This window comes from Hippocampus zosterae, chromosome 18, assembly GCF_025434085.1.
Source record: "Hippocampus zosterae strain Florida chromosome 18, ASM2543408v3, whole genome shotgun sequence".
Taxonomy (NCBI): domain Eukaryota; kingdom Metazoa; phylum Chordata; class Actinopteri; order Syngnathiformes; family Syngnathidae; genus Hippocampus; species Hippocampus zosterae.
This window is the reverse complement of record NC_067468.1, coordinates 1,298,966-1,315,000: the sequence shown is the minus strand read 5'-3', so window position 1 is coordinate 1,315,000 and position 16,035 is coordinate 1,298,966. Positions and strand designations below refer to the sequence as shown.

The window sequence follows — 16,035 nt, the reverse complement described above, 5'->3', positions numbered from 1 at the left end:
ATTAATTTTATTCCAAAGAGACGTTGATCTGTCAAATCAACGTGAAGGAAACGATTTCAAACCACAGGAGAAGTGAAAGTTGAATGACTAATGAAAGCCAACATTTTTGGAAAGAGCAGTGAATCGTGTTGAGAATTGGAGGTGGGTGCAAAAGCTTACAGCACCTGGTATTCACAGGCGGTCTCCCATCCAAGTACTAACCAGGCCCGACCCAGCTTAGCTTCCGAGATCGGACGAGTTCGGGCGTTCTCAGGGTAGTATGGCCGTAAGCGAGGGAAAACGTGAAAATTGTCCCCTTTATAGCAGACAAGGCACTTGCGGGTCGGGGATGGAGTAGTGGGGTGATTTTTTTTTTTCATTTAATGACCTCCTCCCGAGAGCACGAAGGAGGGGCCCGCTCCCGTGGTGGTTTGAGCGCGCAGCCTGTCAGGCTCGCATACGGTCCTCTGCGAGCACGCAGATGCGGTACTTGATGTCTGTTGCAAAAGTTGGCTTTTCCAGTGGAGGTGCAAAGGCATCCAGCAGGCGGAAATCCCAAGCTGTTTCATGTCCAAGTGCTATCATGACCGATCCCCGTGCAGACGGCTCCCTCTGTTGGACATTAATTTTATTTCAAAGAGACGTTGATCTGTCAAACGATTTCAAACCACAGGATAAGTGAAAGTTGAATGACGAATGAGTGCCCAAATTTTTGGAAAGAGCAGTGAATCGTGTTGTGAATTGGAGGTGGATGCAAAAGCTTACAGCACCTGGTATTCCCAGGCGGTCTCCCATCCAAGTACTAACCAGGCCGGACCCTGCTTAGCTTCCGAGATCGGGCGTTCTCAGGGTAGTATGGCCGTAAGCAAGGGAGAAAATTGTCCCCTTTATAGCAGACAGGGCACTTCCGGGTCGGGGGTGGAGGAGAGGGGTGATTTTTTTTTCATTTAACAAACCTCCTCCGGAGTGCACAAAGGAGGGGCCCGCTCCCGTGATGGTTTGAGCGCGCAGCCTGTCAGGCTCGCATACGGTCCTCTGCGAGCACGCAGATGCGGTACTTGATGTCTGTTGCAAAAGTGGGCTTTTCCAGTGGAGGTGCAAAGGCATCCAGCAGGCGGAAATCCCAAGCTGCTTCAAGTCCAAGTGCTATCATGACCGATCCCCGTGCAGACGGCTCCCTCCAGCCGCTACTATTTCCGCGGGCTGCGTTCCAACACTATTCACGCCGGCCAAGAGGCCTCTTCCCCGGCCACACTCGGACGCCGGGCCGGCCCGCACCCCGCCATTGAGACTGTACGGGGATTTTTTTTTTTTTAACTCGGCCGTCGGGCCGGGGCGGGCTTCGCCCCCGGTACCTCCAGCCGCTACTATTTCCGCGGGCCGCGTTCCAACACTATTCACCCCGGCCAAGAGGCCTCTTCCCCGGCCACAGTCGGCCGCCGGGCCGGCCCGCACCCCGCCATTGAGACTGCACGGGGATTATTATTTTTTTTAACTCGGCCGCCGGGCCGGGGCGGGCTTTGCCCCCGGTACCTCCAGCCGCTACTATTTCCGCGGGCCGCGTTCCAAAACTAATAACCCCGGCCAAGAGGCCTCTCTCCGGCCACACCCGGCCGCCGGGCCGGCCCGCACCCCGCCATTGAGACTGCACGGGGATTATTATTTTATTTATCTCGGCCGCCGGGCCGGGTGGGGCTTCGCCCCCGGTACCTCCAGCCGCTACGATTTCCGCGGGCCGCGTTCCAACACTATTCACCCCGGCCAAGAGGCCTCTTCCCCGGCCACAGTCGGCCGCCGGGCCGGCCCGCATCCCGCCATTGAGACTGAACGGGGATTATTTTTTTTTTTAACTCGGCCGCCGGGCCGGGGCGGGCTTCGCCCCCGGTACCTCCAGCCGCTACTATTTCCGCGGGCCGCGTTCCAACACTATTCACCCCGGCCAAGAGGCCTCTTCCCCGGCCACACTCGGACGCCGGGCCGGCCCGCAACCCGCCATTGAGACTGTACGGGGATTTTTCTTTTTTTTTTAACTCGGCCGCCGGGCCGGGGCGGGCTTCGCCCCCGGTACCTCCAGCCGCTACTATTTCCGCGGGCCGCGTTCCAACACTATTCACCCCGGCCAAGAGGCCTCTCTCCGGCCACACCCGGCCGCCGGGCCAGCCCGCACCCCGCCATTGAGACTGCACGGGGATTATTATTTTATTTATCTCGGCCGCCGGGCCGGGTGGGGCTTCGCCCCCGGTACCTCCAGCCGCTACGATTTCCGCGGGCCGCGTTCCAACACTATTCACCCCGGCCAAGAGGCCTCTTCCCCGGCCACAGTCGGCCGCCGGGCCGGCCCACATCCCGCCATTGAGACTGAACGGGGATTATTATTTTTTTTAACTCGGCCGCCGGGCCGGGGCGGGCTTCGCCCCCGGTACCTCCAGCCGCTACTATTTCCGCGGGCCGCATTCCAACACTATTCACCCCGGCCAAGAGGCCTCTTCTCCCGGCCACACTCGGCCGCCGGGCCGGCACGCACCCCGCCATTGAGACTGAACTGGGATTATTATTTTTTTTAACTCGGCCGCCGGGCCGGGGCGGGCTTCGAACCCGGTACCTCCAGCCGCTACTCTTTCCGCGGGCCGCGTTCCAACACTATTCACGCCGGCCAAGAGCCTCTTCCCCGGCCACACTCGGACGCCGGGCCGGCCCGCACCACGCCAATGAGACTGCACGGGGATTATTATTTTTTTTAACTCGGCCGCCGGGCCGGGGCGGGCTTCGCCCCCGGTAACTCCAGCCGCTACTATTTCCGCGGGCCGCGTTCCAACACTATTCACCCCGGCCAGGAGGCCTCTTCCCCGGCCACAGACGGCCGCCGGGCCGGCCCGCACCCCGCCATTGAGACTGCACGGGGATTATTATTTTTTTTATCTCGGCCGCCGAGCAGGGGCGGGCTTCGCCCCCGGTACCTCCAGCCGCTACTCTTTCCGCGGGCCGCGTTCCAACACTATTCACGCCGGCCAAGAGGCCTCTTCCCCGGCCACACTCGGACGCCGGGCCGGCCCGCACCCCGCCAATGAGACTGCAAGGGGATTATTATTTTTTTTAACTCGGCCGCCGGGCCGGGGCGGGTTTCGCCCCCGGTAACTCCAGCCGCTACTATTTCCGCGGGCCGCGTTCCAACACTATTCACCCCGGCCAAGAGGCCTATTCCCCGGCCCGCACCCCGCCATTGAGACTGCACGGGAATTATTATTTTTTTATCTCTCAACCTGTCCAAGAGGCCTGCTGCCCGCCGCACTCGCCGCCGGGCCGGCCCGCACCCCGCCATTGAGACTGCATGGGAATTATTATTTTTTTATCTCTCAACCTGTCCAAGAGAACTGCTGCCCGCCGCAATCGCCGCCGGGCCGGCCCGCACCCTGCCATTGAGACTGAACGGGGATTATTTATTTTTTTAACTTGGCCGCCGGGCCGGGGCGGGCATCGCCCCCGGTACCTCCAGCCGCTACTATTTCCGCGGGCCGTGTTCCAACACTATTCACCCCGGCCAAGAGGCCTATTCCCCGGCCCGCACCCCGCCATTGAGACTGCATGGGAATTATTATTTTTTTATCTCTCAACCTGTCCAAGAGGCCTGCTGCCCGCCGCAATCGCCGCCGGGCCGGCCCGCCCCCTGCCATTGAGACTGAACGGGGATTATTTATTTTTTTAACTTGGCCGCCGGTCCGGGGCGGGCATCGCCCCCGGTACCTCCAGCCGCTACTATTTCCGCGGGCCGTGTTCCAACACTATTCACCCCGGCCAAGAGGCCTATTCCCCGGCCCGCACCCCGCCATTGAGACTGCACGGGAATTATTATTTTTTTTATTTCTCAACCTGTCCAAGAGGCCTTCTGCCCGCCGCACTCGCCGCCGGGCCGGCCCGCACCCTGCCATTGAGACTGAACGGGGATTATTATTTTTTTTAACTCGGCCGCCGGGCCGGGGCGGGCTTCGCGCCCGGTACCTCCAGCCGCTTCTATTTACGCGCGCCGCGTTCCAACATATTCACCCCGGCCAAGAGGCATCTTCCCCGGCCACACTCGTCCGCCGGGCCGGCCCGCACCCCGCCATTGAGACTGCACGGGAATTATTATTTTTTTATCTCTCAACCTGTCCAAGAGGCCTGCTGCCCGCCGCACTCGCCGCCGGGCCGGCCCGCACCCCGCCATTGAGACTGCATGGGAATTATTATTTTTTTATCTCTCAACCTGTCCAAGAGAACTGCTGCCCGCCGCAATCGCCGCCGGGCCGGCCCGCACCCTGCCATTGAGACTGAACGGGGATTATTTATTTTTTTAACTTGGCCGCCGGGCCGGGGCGGGCATCGCCCCCGGTACCTCCAGCCGCTACTATTTCCGCGGGCCGTGTTCCAACACTATTCACCCCGGCCAAGAGGCCTATTCCCCGGCCCGCACCCCGCCATTGAGACTGCATGGTAATTATTATTTTTTTATCTCTCAACCTGTCCAAGAGGCCTGCTGCCCGCCGCAATCGCCGCCGGGCCGGCCCGCCCCCTGCCATTGAGACTGAACGGGGATTATTTATTTTTTTAACTTGGCCGCCGGTCCGGGGCGGGCATCGCCCCCGGTACCTCCAGCCGCTACTATTTCCGCGGGCCGTGTTCCAACACTATTCACCCCGGCCAAGAGGCCTATTCCCCGGCCCGCACCCCGCCATTGAGACTGCACAGGAATTATTATTTTTTTATCTCTCAACCTGTCCAAGAGGCCTGCTGCCCGCCGCACTCGCCGCCGGGCCGGCCCGCACCCCGCCATTGAGACTGAACGGGATTATTATTTTTTTTAACTCGGCCGCCGGGCCGGGGCGGGCTTCGCCCCCGGTACCTCCAGCCGCTTCTATTTACGCGCGCCGCGTTCCAACATATTCACCCCGGCCAAGAGGCCTCTTCCCCGGCCACACTCGTCCGCTGGGCCGGCCCGCACCCGCCATTGAGACTGCACGGGAATTATTATTTTTTTATCTCTCAACCTGTCCAAGAGGCCTGCTGCCCACCGCACTCGCCGCCGGGCCGGCCCGCACCCCGCCATTGAGACTGAACGGGGATTATTATTTTTTTTAACTCGGCCGCCGGGCCGGGGCGGGCTTCGCCCCCGGGACCTCCAGCCGCTTCTATTTACGCGCCGCGTTCCAACATATTCACCCCGGCCAAGAGGCCTCTTCCCCGGCCACACTCGTCCGCCGGGCCGGCCCGCACCCCGCCATTGAGACTGCACGGGAATTATTATTTTTTTATCTCTCAACCTGTCCAAGAGGCCTGCTGCCCGCCGCACTCGCCGCCGGGCCGGCCCCGCACCCCGCCATTGAGACTGCATGGGAATTATTATTTTTTTATCTCTCAACCTGTCCAAGAGAACTGCTGCCCGCCGCAATCGCCGCCGGCCCGGCCCGCACCCTGCCATTGAGACTGAACGGGGATTATTTTTTTTTTTAACTCGGCCGCCGGGCCGGGGCGGGCTTCGCCCCCGGTACCTCCAGCCGCTTCTATTTACGCGCGCCGCGTTCCAACATATTCACCCCGGCCAAGAGGCCTCTTCCCCGGCCACACTCGTCCGCCGGGCCGGCCCGCACCCGCCATTGAGACTGCACGGGAATTATTATTTTTTTATCTCTCAACCTGTCCAAGAGGCCTGCTGCCCAACGCACTCGCCGCCGGGCCGGCCCGCACCCCGCCATTGAGACTGAACGGGGATTATTATTTTTTTTAACTCGGCCGCCGGGCCGGGGCGGGCTTCGCCCCCGGGACCTCCAGCCGCTTCTATTTACGCGCGCCGCGTTCCAACATATTCACCCCGGCCAAGAGGCCTCTTCCCCGGCCACACTCGTCCGCCGGGCCGGCCCGCACCCCGCCATTGAGACTGCACGGGAATTATTATTTTTTTATCTCTCAACCTGTCCAAGAGGCCTGCTGCCCGCCGCAATCGCCGCCGGGCCGGCCCGCACCCTGCCATTGAGACTGAACGGGGATTATTTATTTTTTTAACTTGGCCGCCGGCCCGGGCCGGGCATCGCCCCCGGTACCTCCAGCCGCTACTATTTACGCGGGCCGTGTTCCAACACTATTCACCCCGGCCAAGAGGCCTATTCCCCGGCCCGCACCCCGCCATTGAGACTGCATGGGAATTATTATTTTTTTATCTCTCAACCTGTCCAAGAGGCCTGCTGCCCGCCGCAATCGCCGCCGGGCCGGCCCGCACCCCGCCATTGAGACTGAACGGGGATTATTATTTTTTTTAACTCGGCCTCCGGGCCGGGGCGGGCTTCGCCCCCGGTACCTCCAGCCGCTTCTATTTACGCGCGCCGCGTTCCAACATATTCACCCCGGCCAAGAGGCCTCTTCCCCGGCCACACTCGTCCGCCGGGCCGGCCCGCACCCCGCCATTGAGACTGCACGGGAATTATTATTTTTTTATCTCTCAACCTGTCCAAGAGGCCTGCTGCCCGCCGCACTCGCCGCCGGGCCGGCCCCGCACCCCGCCATTGAGACTGCATGGGAATTATTATTTTTTTATCTCTCAACCTGTCCAAGAGAACTGCTGCCCGCCGCAATCGCCGCCGGCCCGGCCCGCACCCTGCCATTGAGACTGAACGGGGATTATTATTTTTTTTAACTCGGCCTCCGGGCCGGGGCGGGCTTCGCCCCCGGTACCTCCAGCCGCTTCTATTTACGCGCGCCGCGTTCCAACATATTCACCCCGGCCAAGAGGCCTCTTCCCCGGCCACACTCGTCCGCCGGGCCGGCCCGCACCCCGCCATTGAGACTGCACGGGAATTATTATTTTTTTATCTCTCAACCTGTCCAAGAGGCCTGCTGCCCGCCGCAATCGCCGCCGGGCCGGCCCGCACCCTGCCATTGAGACTGAACGGGGATTATTTATTTTTTTAACTTGGCCGCCGGCCCGGGGCGGGCATCGCCCCCGGTACCTCCAGCCGCTACTATTTCCGCGGGCCGTGTTCCAACACTATTCACCCCGGCCAAGAGGCCTATTCCCCGGCCCGCACCCCGCCATTGAGACTGCATGGGAATTATTATTTTTTTATCTCTCAACCTGTCCAAGAGGCCTGCTGCCCGCCGCAATCGCCGCCGGGCCGGCCCGCACCCCGCCATTGAGACTGAACGGGGATTATTATTTTTTTTAACTCGGCCTCCGGGCCCGGGCGGGCTTCCGCCCCGGTACCTCCAGCCGCTTCTATTTACGCGCGCCGCGTTCCAACATATTCACCCGGCCAAGAGGCCTCTTCCCCGGCCACACTCGTCCGCCGGGCCGGCCCGCACCCCGCCATTGAGACTGCACGGGAATTATTATTTTTTTAATCTCTCAACCTGTCCAAGAGGCCTGCTGCCCGCCGCAATCGCCGCCGGGCCGGCCCGCACCCTGCCATTGAGACTGAACGGGGATTATTTATTTTTTTAACTTGGCCGCCGGCCCGGGGCGGGCATCACCCCCGGTACCTCCAGCCGCTACTATTTCCGCGGGCCGTGTTCCAACACTATTCACCCCGGCCACGAGGCCTATTCCCCGGCCCGCACCCCGCCATTGAGACTGCACGGGAATTATTATTTTTTTATCTCTCAACCTGTCCAAGAGGCCTGCTGCCCGCCGCAATCGCCGCCGGGCCGGCCCGCACCCTGCCATTGAGACTGAACGGGGATTATTTATTTTTTTAACTTGGCCGCCGGCCCGGGGCGGGCATCGCCCCCGGTACCTCCAGCCGCTACTATTTACGCGGGCCGTGTTCCAACACTATTCACCCCGGCCAAGAGGCCTATTCCCCGGCCCGCACCCCGCCATTGAGACTGCATGGGAATTATTATTTTTTTATCTCTCAACCTGTCCAAGAGGCCTGCTGCCCGCCGCAATCGCCGCCGGGCCGGCCCGCACCCCGCCATTGAGACTGAACGGGGATTATTATTTTTTTTAACTCGGCCTCCGGGCCGGGGCGGGCTTCGCCCCCGGTACCTCCAGCCGCTTCTATTTACGCGCGCCGCGTTCCAACATATTCACCCCGGCCAAGAGGCCTCTTCCCCGGCCACACTCGTCCGCCGGGCCGGCCCGCACCCCGCCATTGAGACTGCACGGGAATTATTATTTTTTTATCTCTCAACCTGTCCAAGAGGCCTGCTGCCCGCCGCAATCGCCGCCGGGCCGGCCCGCACCCCGCCATTGAGACTGCATGGGAATTATTATTTTTTTATCTCTCAACCTGTCCAAGAGGCCTGCTGCCCGCCGCAATCGCCGCCGGGCCGGCCCGCACCCTGCCATTGAGACTGAACGGGGATTATTTATTTTTTTAACTTGGCCGCCGGCCCGGGGCGGGCATCGTCCCCGGTACCTCCAGCCGCTACTTTTTCCGCGGGCCGTGTTCCAACACTATTCACCCCGGCCAAGTGGCCTATTCCCCGGCCCGCACCCCGCCATTGAGACTGCATGGGAATTATTAATTTTTTATCTCTCAACCTGTCCAAGAGGCCTGCTGCCCGCCGCAATCGCCGCCGGGCCGGCCCGCACCCTGCCATTGAGACTGAAGGGGATTATTTATTTTTTTAACTTGGCCGCCGGGCCGGGGCGGGCATCGCCCCCGGTACCTCCAGCCGCTACTATTTCCGCGGGCCGTGTTCCAACACTATTCACCCCGGCCAAGAGGCCTATTCCCCGGCCCGCACCCCGCCATTGAGACTGCACGGGAATTATTATTTTTTTATCTCTCAACCTGTCCAAGAGGCCTGCTGCCCGCCGCACTCGCCGCCGGGCCGGCCCGCACCCCGCCATTGAGACTGAACGGGGATTATTATTTTTTTTAACTCGGCCTCCGGGCCGGGGCGGGCTTCGCCCCCGGTACCTCCAGCCGCTTCTATTTACGCGCGCCGCGTTCCAACATATTCACCCCGGCCAAGAGGCCTCTTCCCCGGCCACACTCGTCCGCCGGGCCGGCCCGTACCCCGCCATTGAGACTGCACGGGAATTATTATTTTTATATCTCTCAACCTGTCCAAGAGGCCTGCTGCCCGCCGCACTCGCCGCCGGGCCGGCCCGCACCCTGCCATTGAGACTGAACGGGGATTATTTATTTTTTTAACTTGGCCGCCGGCCCGGGGCGGGCATCGCCCCCGGTACCTCCAGCCGCTACTATTTCCGCGGGCCGTGTTCCAACACTATTCACCCCGGCCAAGAGGCCTATTCCCCGGCCCGCACCCCGCCATTGAGACTGCATGGGAATTATTATTTTTTTATCTCTCAACCTGTCCAAGAGGCCTGCTGCCCGCCGCAATTGCCGCCGGGCCGGCCCGCACCCTGCCATTGAGACTGAACGGGAATTATTATTTTTTTATCTCTCAACCTGTCCAAGAGGCCTGCTGCCCGCCGCAATCGCCGCCGGGCCGGCCCGCACCCTGCCATTGAGACTGAACGGGGATTATATATTTTTTCAACTTGGCCGCCGGGCCGGGGCGGGCATCGCCCCCGGTACCTCCAGCCGCTACTATTTCCGCGGGCCGTGTTCCAACACTATTCACCCCGGCCAAGAGGCCTATTCCCCGGCCCGCACCCCGCCATTGAGACTGCACGGGAATTATTATTTTTTTATCTCTCAACCTGTCCAATAGGCCTGCTGCCCGCCGCACTCGCCGCCGGGCCGGCCCGCACCCCGCCATTGAGACTGAACGGGGATTATTATTTTTTTTAACTCGGCCTCCGGGCCGGGGCGGGCTTCGCCCCCGGTACCTCCAGCCGCTTCTATTTACGCGCGCCGCGTTCCAACATATTCACCCCGGCAAAGAGGCCTCTTCCCCGGCCACACTCGTCCGCCGGGCCGGCCCGCACCCCGCCATTGAGACTGCACAGGAATTATTATTTTTTTATCTCTCAACCTGTCCAAGAGGCCTGCTGCCCGCCGCAATCGCCGCCGGGCCGGCCCGCACCCTGCCATTGAGACTGAACGGGGATTATTTATTCTTTTAACTTGGCCGCCGGCCCAGGACGGGCATCGCCCCCGGTACCTCCAGCCGCTACTATTTCCGCGGGCCGTGTTCCAACACTATTCACCCCGGCCAAGAGGCCTATTCCCCGGCCCGCACCCCGCCATTGAGACTGCATGGGAATTATTATTTTTTTATCTCTCAACCTGTCCAAGAGGCCTGCTGCCTGCCGCAATCGCCGCCGGGCCGGCCCGCACCCTGCCATTGAGATGAACGGGGATTATTTATTTTTTTAACTTGGCCGCCGGGCCGGGGCGGGCATCGCCCCCGGTACCTCCAGCCGCTACTATTTCCGCGGGCCGTGTTCCAACACTATTCACCCCGGCCAAGAGGCCTATTCCCCGGCCCGCACCCCGCCATTGAGACTGCACGGGAATTATTATTTTTTTATCTCTCAACCTGTCCAAGAGGCCTGCTGCCCGCCGCACTCGCCGCCGGGCCGGCCCGCACCCTGCCATTGAGACTGAACGGGGATTATTTATTTTTTTAACTTGGCCGCCGGCCCGGGGCGGGCATCGCCCCCGGTACCTCCAGCCGCTACTATTTCCGCGGGCCGTGTTCCAACACTATTCACCCCGGCCAAGAGGCCTATTCCCCGGCCCGCACCCCGCCATTGAGACTGCATGGGAATTATTATTTTTTTATCTCTCAACCTGTCCAAGAGGCCTGCTGCCCGCCGCAATTGCCGCCGGGTCGGCCCGCACCCCGCCATTGAGACTGCACGGGAATTATTATTTTTTTATCTCTCAACCTGTCCAAGAGGCCTGCTGCCCGCCGCACTCGCCGCCGGGCCGGCCCGCACCCCGCCATTGAGACTGAACGGGGATTATTATTTTTTTTAACTCGGCCTCCGGGCCGGGGCGGGCTTCGCCCCCGGTACCTCCAGCCGCTTCTATTTACGCGCGCCGCGTTCCAACATATTCACCCCGGCAAAGAGGCCTCTTCCCCGGCCACACTCGTCCGCCGGGCCGGCCCGCACCCCGCCATTGAGACTGCACGGGAATTATTATTTTTTTATCTCTCAACCTGTCCAAGAGGCCTGCTGCCCGCCGCAATCGCCGCCGGGCCGGCCCGCACCCTGCCATTGAGACTGAACGGGGATTATTTATTCTTTTAACTTGGCCGCCGGCCCAGGACGGGCATCGCCCCCGGTACCTCCAGCCGCTACTATTTCCGCGGGCCGTGTTCCAACACTATTCACCCCGGCCAAGAGGCCTATTCCCCGGCCCGCACCCCGCCATTGAGACTGCATGGGAATTATTATTTTTTTATCTCTCAACCTGTCCAAGAGGCCTGCTGCCCGCCGCAATCGCCGCCGGGCCGGCCCGCACCCACCCTGCCATTGAGATGAACGGGGATTATTTATTTTTTTAACTTGGCCGCCGGGCCGGGGCGGGCATCGCCCCCGGTACCTCCAGCCGCTACTATTTCCGCGGGCCGTGTTCCAACACTATTCACCCCGGCCAAGAGGCCTATTCCCCGGCCCGCACCCCGCCATTGAGACTGCACGGGAATTATTATTTTTTTATCTCTCAACCTGTCCAAGAGGCCTGCTGCCCGCCGCACTCGCCGCCGGGCCGGCCCGCACCCCGACATTGAGACTGAACGGGGATTATTATTTTTTTTAACTCGGCCTCCGGGCCGGGGCGGGCTTCGCCCCCGGTACCTCCAGCCGCTTCTATTTACGCGCGCCGCGTTCCAACATATTCACCCCGGCCAAGAGGCCTATTCCCCGGCCCGCACCCCGCCATTGAGACTGCATGGGAATTATTATTTTTTTATCTCTCAACCTGTCCAAGAGGCCTGCTGCCCGCCGCAATCGCCGCCGGGCCGGCCCGCACCCTGCCATTGAGACTGAACGGGGATTATTTATTTTTTTAACTTGGCCGCCGGGCCGGGGCGGGCATCGCCCCCGGTACCTCCAGCCGCTACTATTTCCGCGGGCCGTGTTCCAACACTATTCACCCCGGCCAAGAGGCCTATTCCCCGGCCCGCACCCCGCCATTGAGACTGCACGGGAATTATTATTTTTTTTATCTCTCAACCTGTCCAAGAGGCCTGCTGCCCGCCGCACTCGCCGCCGGGCCGGCCCGCACCCCGCCATTGAGACTGAACGGGGATTATTATTTTTTTTAACTCGGCCTCCGGGCCGGGGCGGGCTTCGCCCCCGGTACCTCCAGCCGCTACTATTTCCGCGGGCCGTGTTCCAACACTATTCACCCCGGCCAAGAGGCCTATTCCCCGGCCCGCACCCCGCCATTGAGACTGCACGGGAATTATTATTTTTTTATCTCTCAACCTGTCCAAGAGGCCTGCTGCCCGCCGCAATCGCCGCCGGGCCGGCCCGCACCCTGCCATTGAGACTGAACGGGGATTATTTATTTTTTTAACTTGGCCGCCGGCCCGGGGCCGTGTTCCAACACTATTCACCCCGGCCAAGAGGCCTATTCCCCGGCCCGCACCCCGCCATTGAGACTGCATGGGAATTATTATTTTTTTATCTCTCAACCTGTCCAAGAGGCCTGCTGCCCGCCGCAATCGCCGCCGGGCCGGCCCGCACCCCGCCATTGAGACTGAACGGGGATTATTATTTTTTTTAACTCGGCCTCCGGGCCGGGGCGGGGTTCGCCCCCGGTACCTCCAGCCGCTTCTATTTACGCGCGCCGCGTTCCAACATATTCACCCCGGCCAAGAGGCCTCTTCCCCGGCCACACTCGTCCGCCGGGCCGGCCCGCACCCCGCCATTGAGACTGCACGGGAATTATTATTTTTTTATCTCTCAACCTGTCCAAGAGGCCTGCTGCCCGCCGCAATCGCCGCCGGGCCGGCCCGCACCCCGCCATTGAGACTGCATGGGAATTATTATTTTTTTATCTCTCAACCTGTCCAAGAGGCCTGCTGCCCGCCGCAATCGCCGCCGGGCCGGCACGCACCCTGCCATTGAGAATGAACGGGGATTATTTATTTTTTTAACTTGGCCGCCGGCCCGGGGCGGGCATCGTCCCCGGTACCTCCAGCCGCTACTTTTTCCGCGGGCCGTGTTCCAACACTATTCACCCCGGCCAAGTGGCCTATTCCCCGGCCCGCAACCCGCCATTGAGACTGCATGGGAATTATTAATTTTTTATCTCTCAACCTGTCCAAGAGGCCTGCTGCCCGCCGCAATCGCCGCCGGGCCGGCCCGCACCCTGCCATTGAGACTGAACGGGGATTATTTATTTTTTTAACTTGGCCGCCGGGCCGGGGCGGGCTTCGCCCCCGGTACCTCCAGCCGCTACTATTTCCGCGGGCCGTGTTCCAACACTATTCACCCCGGCCAAGAGGCCTATTCCCCGGCCCGCACCCCGCCATTGAGACTGCACGGGAATTATTATTTTTTTATCTCTCAACCTGTCCAAGAGGCCTGCTGCCCGCCGCACTCGCCGCCGGGCCGGCCCGCACCCCGCCTTTGAGAATGAACGGGGATTATTATTTTTTTTAACTCGGCCTCCGGGCCGGGGCGGGCTTCGCCCCCGGTACCTCCAGCCGCTTCTATTTACGCGCGCCGCGTTCCAACATATTCACCCCGGCCAAGAGGCCTCTTCCCCGGCCACACTCGTCCGCCGGGCCGGCCCGTACCCCGCCATTGAGACTGCACGGGAATTATTATTTTTATATCTCTCAACCTGTCCAAGAGGCCTGCTGCCCGCCGCAATCGCCGCCGGGCCGGCCCGCACCCTGCCATTGAGACTGAACGGGGATTATTTATTTTTTTAACTTGGCCGCCGGCCCGGGGCGGGCATCGCCCCCGGTACCTCCAGCCGCTACTATTTCCGCGGGCCGTGTTCCAACACTATTCACCCCGGCCAAGAGGCCTATTCGCCGGCCCGCACCCCGCCATTGAGACTGCATGGGAATTATTATTTTTTTATCTCTCAACCTGTCCAAGAGGCCTGCTGCCCGCCGCACTCGCCGCCGGGCCGGCCCGCACCCCGCCATTGAGACTGAACGGGGATTATTATTTTTTTTAACTCGGCCTCCGGGCCGGGGCGGGCTTCGCCCCCGGTACCTCCAGCCGCTTCTATTTACGCGCGCCGCGTTCCAACATATTCACCCCGGCCAAGAGGCCTATTCCCCGGCCCGCACCCCGCCATTGAGACTGCATGGGAATTATTATTTTTTTATCTCTCAACCTGTCCAAGAGGCCTGCTGCCCGCCGCAATCGCCGCCGGGCCGGCCCGCACCCTGCCATTGAGACTGAACGGGATTATTTATTTTTTTAACTTGGCCGCCGGGCCGGGGCGGGCATCGCCCCCGGTACCTCCAGCCGCTACTATTTCCGCGGGCCGTGTTCCAACACTATTCACCCCGGCCAAGAGGCCTATTCCCCGGCCCGCACCCCGCCATTGAGACTGCACGGGAATTATTATTTTTTTATCTCTCAACCTGTCCAAGAGGCCTGCTGCCCGCCACACTCGCCGCCGGGCCGGCCCGCACCCCGCCATTGAGACTGAACGGGGATTATTATTTTTTTTAACTCGGCCTCCGGGCCGGGGCGGGCTTCGCCCCCGGTACCTCCAGCCGCTTCTATTTACGCGCGCCGCGTTCCAACATATTCACCCCGGCCAAGAGGCCTATTCCCCGGCCCGCACCCCGCCATTGAGACTGCACGGGAATTATTATTTTTTTATCTCTCAACCTGTCCAAGAGGCCTGCTGCCCGCCGCACTCGCCGCCGGGCCGGCCCGCACCCTGCCATTGAGACTGAACGGGAATTATTATTTTTTTTATCTCTCAACCTGTCCAAGAGGCCTGCTGCCCGCCGCACTCGCCGCCGGGCCGGCCCGCACCCTGCCATTGAGACTGAACGGGGATTATTTATTTTTTTAACTTGGCCGCCGGCCCGGGGCGGGCATCGCCCCCGGTACCTCCAGCCGCTACTATTTCCGCGGGCCGTGTTCCAACACTATTCACCCCGGCCAAGAGGCCTATTCCCCGGCCCGCACCCCGCCATTGAGACTGCATGGGAATTATTATTTTTTTATCTCTCAACCTGTCCAAGAGGCCTGCTGCCCGCCGCAATCGCCGCCGGGCCGGCCCGCACCCTGCCATTGAGACTGAACGGGGATTATTATTTTTTTTAACTCGGCCTCCGGGCCGGGGCGGGCTTCGCCCCCGGTACCTCCAGCCGCTTCTATTTACGCGCGCCGCGTTCCAACATATTCACCCCGGCCAAGAGGCCTATTCCCCGGCCACACTCGTCCGCCGGGCCGGCCCGCACCCCGCCGTTGAGACTGCACGGGAATTATTATTTTTATATCTCTCAACCTGTCCAAGAGGCCTGCTGCCCGCCGCAATCGCCGCCGGGCCGGCCCGCACCCTGCCATTGAGACTGAACGGGGATTATTTATTTTTTTAACTTGGCCGCCGGCCTGGGGCGGGCATCGCCCCCGGTACCTCCAGCCGTTACTATTTCCGCGGGCCGTGTTCCAACACTATTCACCCCGGCCAAGAGGCCTATTCCCCGGCCCGCACCCCGCCATTGAGACTGCATGGGAATTATTATTTTTTTATCTCTCAACCTGTCCAAGAGGCCTGCTGCCCGCCGCAATCGCCGCCGGGCCGGCCCGCACCCTGCCATTGAGACTGAACGGGGATTATTTATTTTTTTAACTTGGCCGCCGGGCCGGGGCGGGCATCGCCCCCGGTACCTCCAGCCGCTACTATTTCCGCGGGCCGTGTTCCAACACTATTCACCCCGGCCAAGAGGCCTATTCCCCGGCCCGCACCCCGCCATTGAGACTGCACGGGAATTATTATTTTTTTATCTCTCAACCTGTCCAAGAGGCCTGCTGCCCGCCGCACTCGCCGCCGGGCCGGCCCGCACCCCGCCATTGAGACTGAACGGGGATTATTATTTTTTTTAACTCGGCCTCCGGGCCGGGGCGGGCTTCGCCCCCGGTACCTCCAGCCGCTTCTATTTACGCGCGCCGCGTTCCAACACTATTCACCCCGGCCAAGAGGCCTATTCCCCGGCCCGCACCCCGCCATT

General features: G+C 61.2%; 1 non-coding gene and 1 pseudogene across 1 annotated transcript; both read right to left on the bottom strand.

Annotated features, from left to right (window-relative positions):
- Positions 1 to 152: 152 nt before the first annotated feature.
- On the bottom strand, positions 153 to 271 carry LOC127591797 (5S ribosomal RNA). Its single transcript, XR_007959996.1, has one exon. It is a non-coding gene; the product is annotated as a 5S ribosomal RNA (ribosomal RNA).
- Positions 272 to 737: 466 nt separating this feature from the next.
- LOC127591720 (uncharacterized) lies at positions 738 to 846 on the bottom strand (annotated as a pseudogene).
- Positions 847 to 16,035: the final 15,189 nt, after the last annotated feature.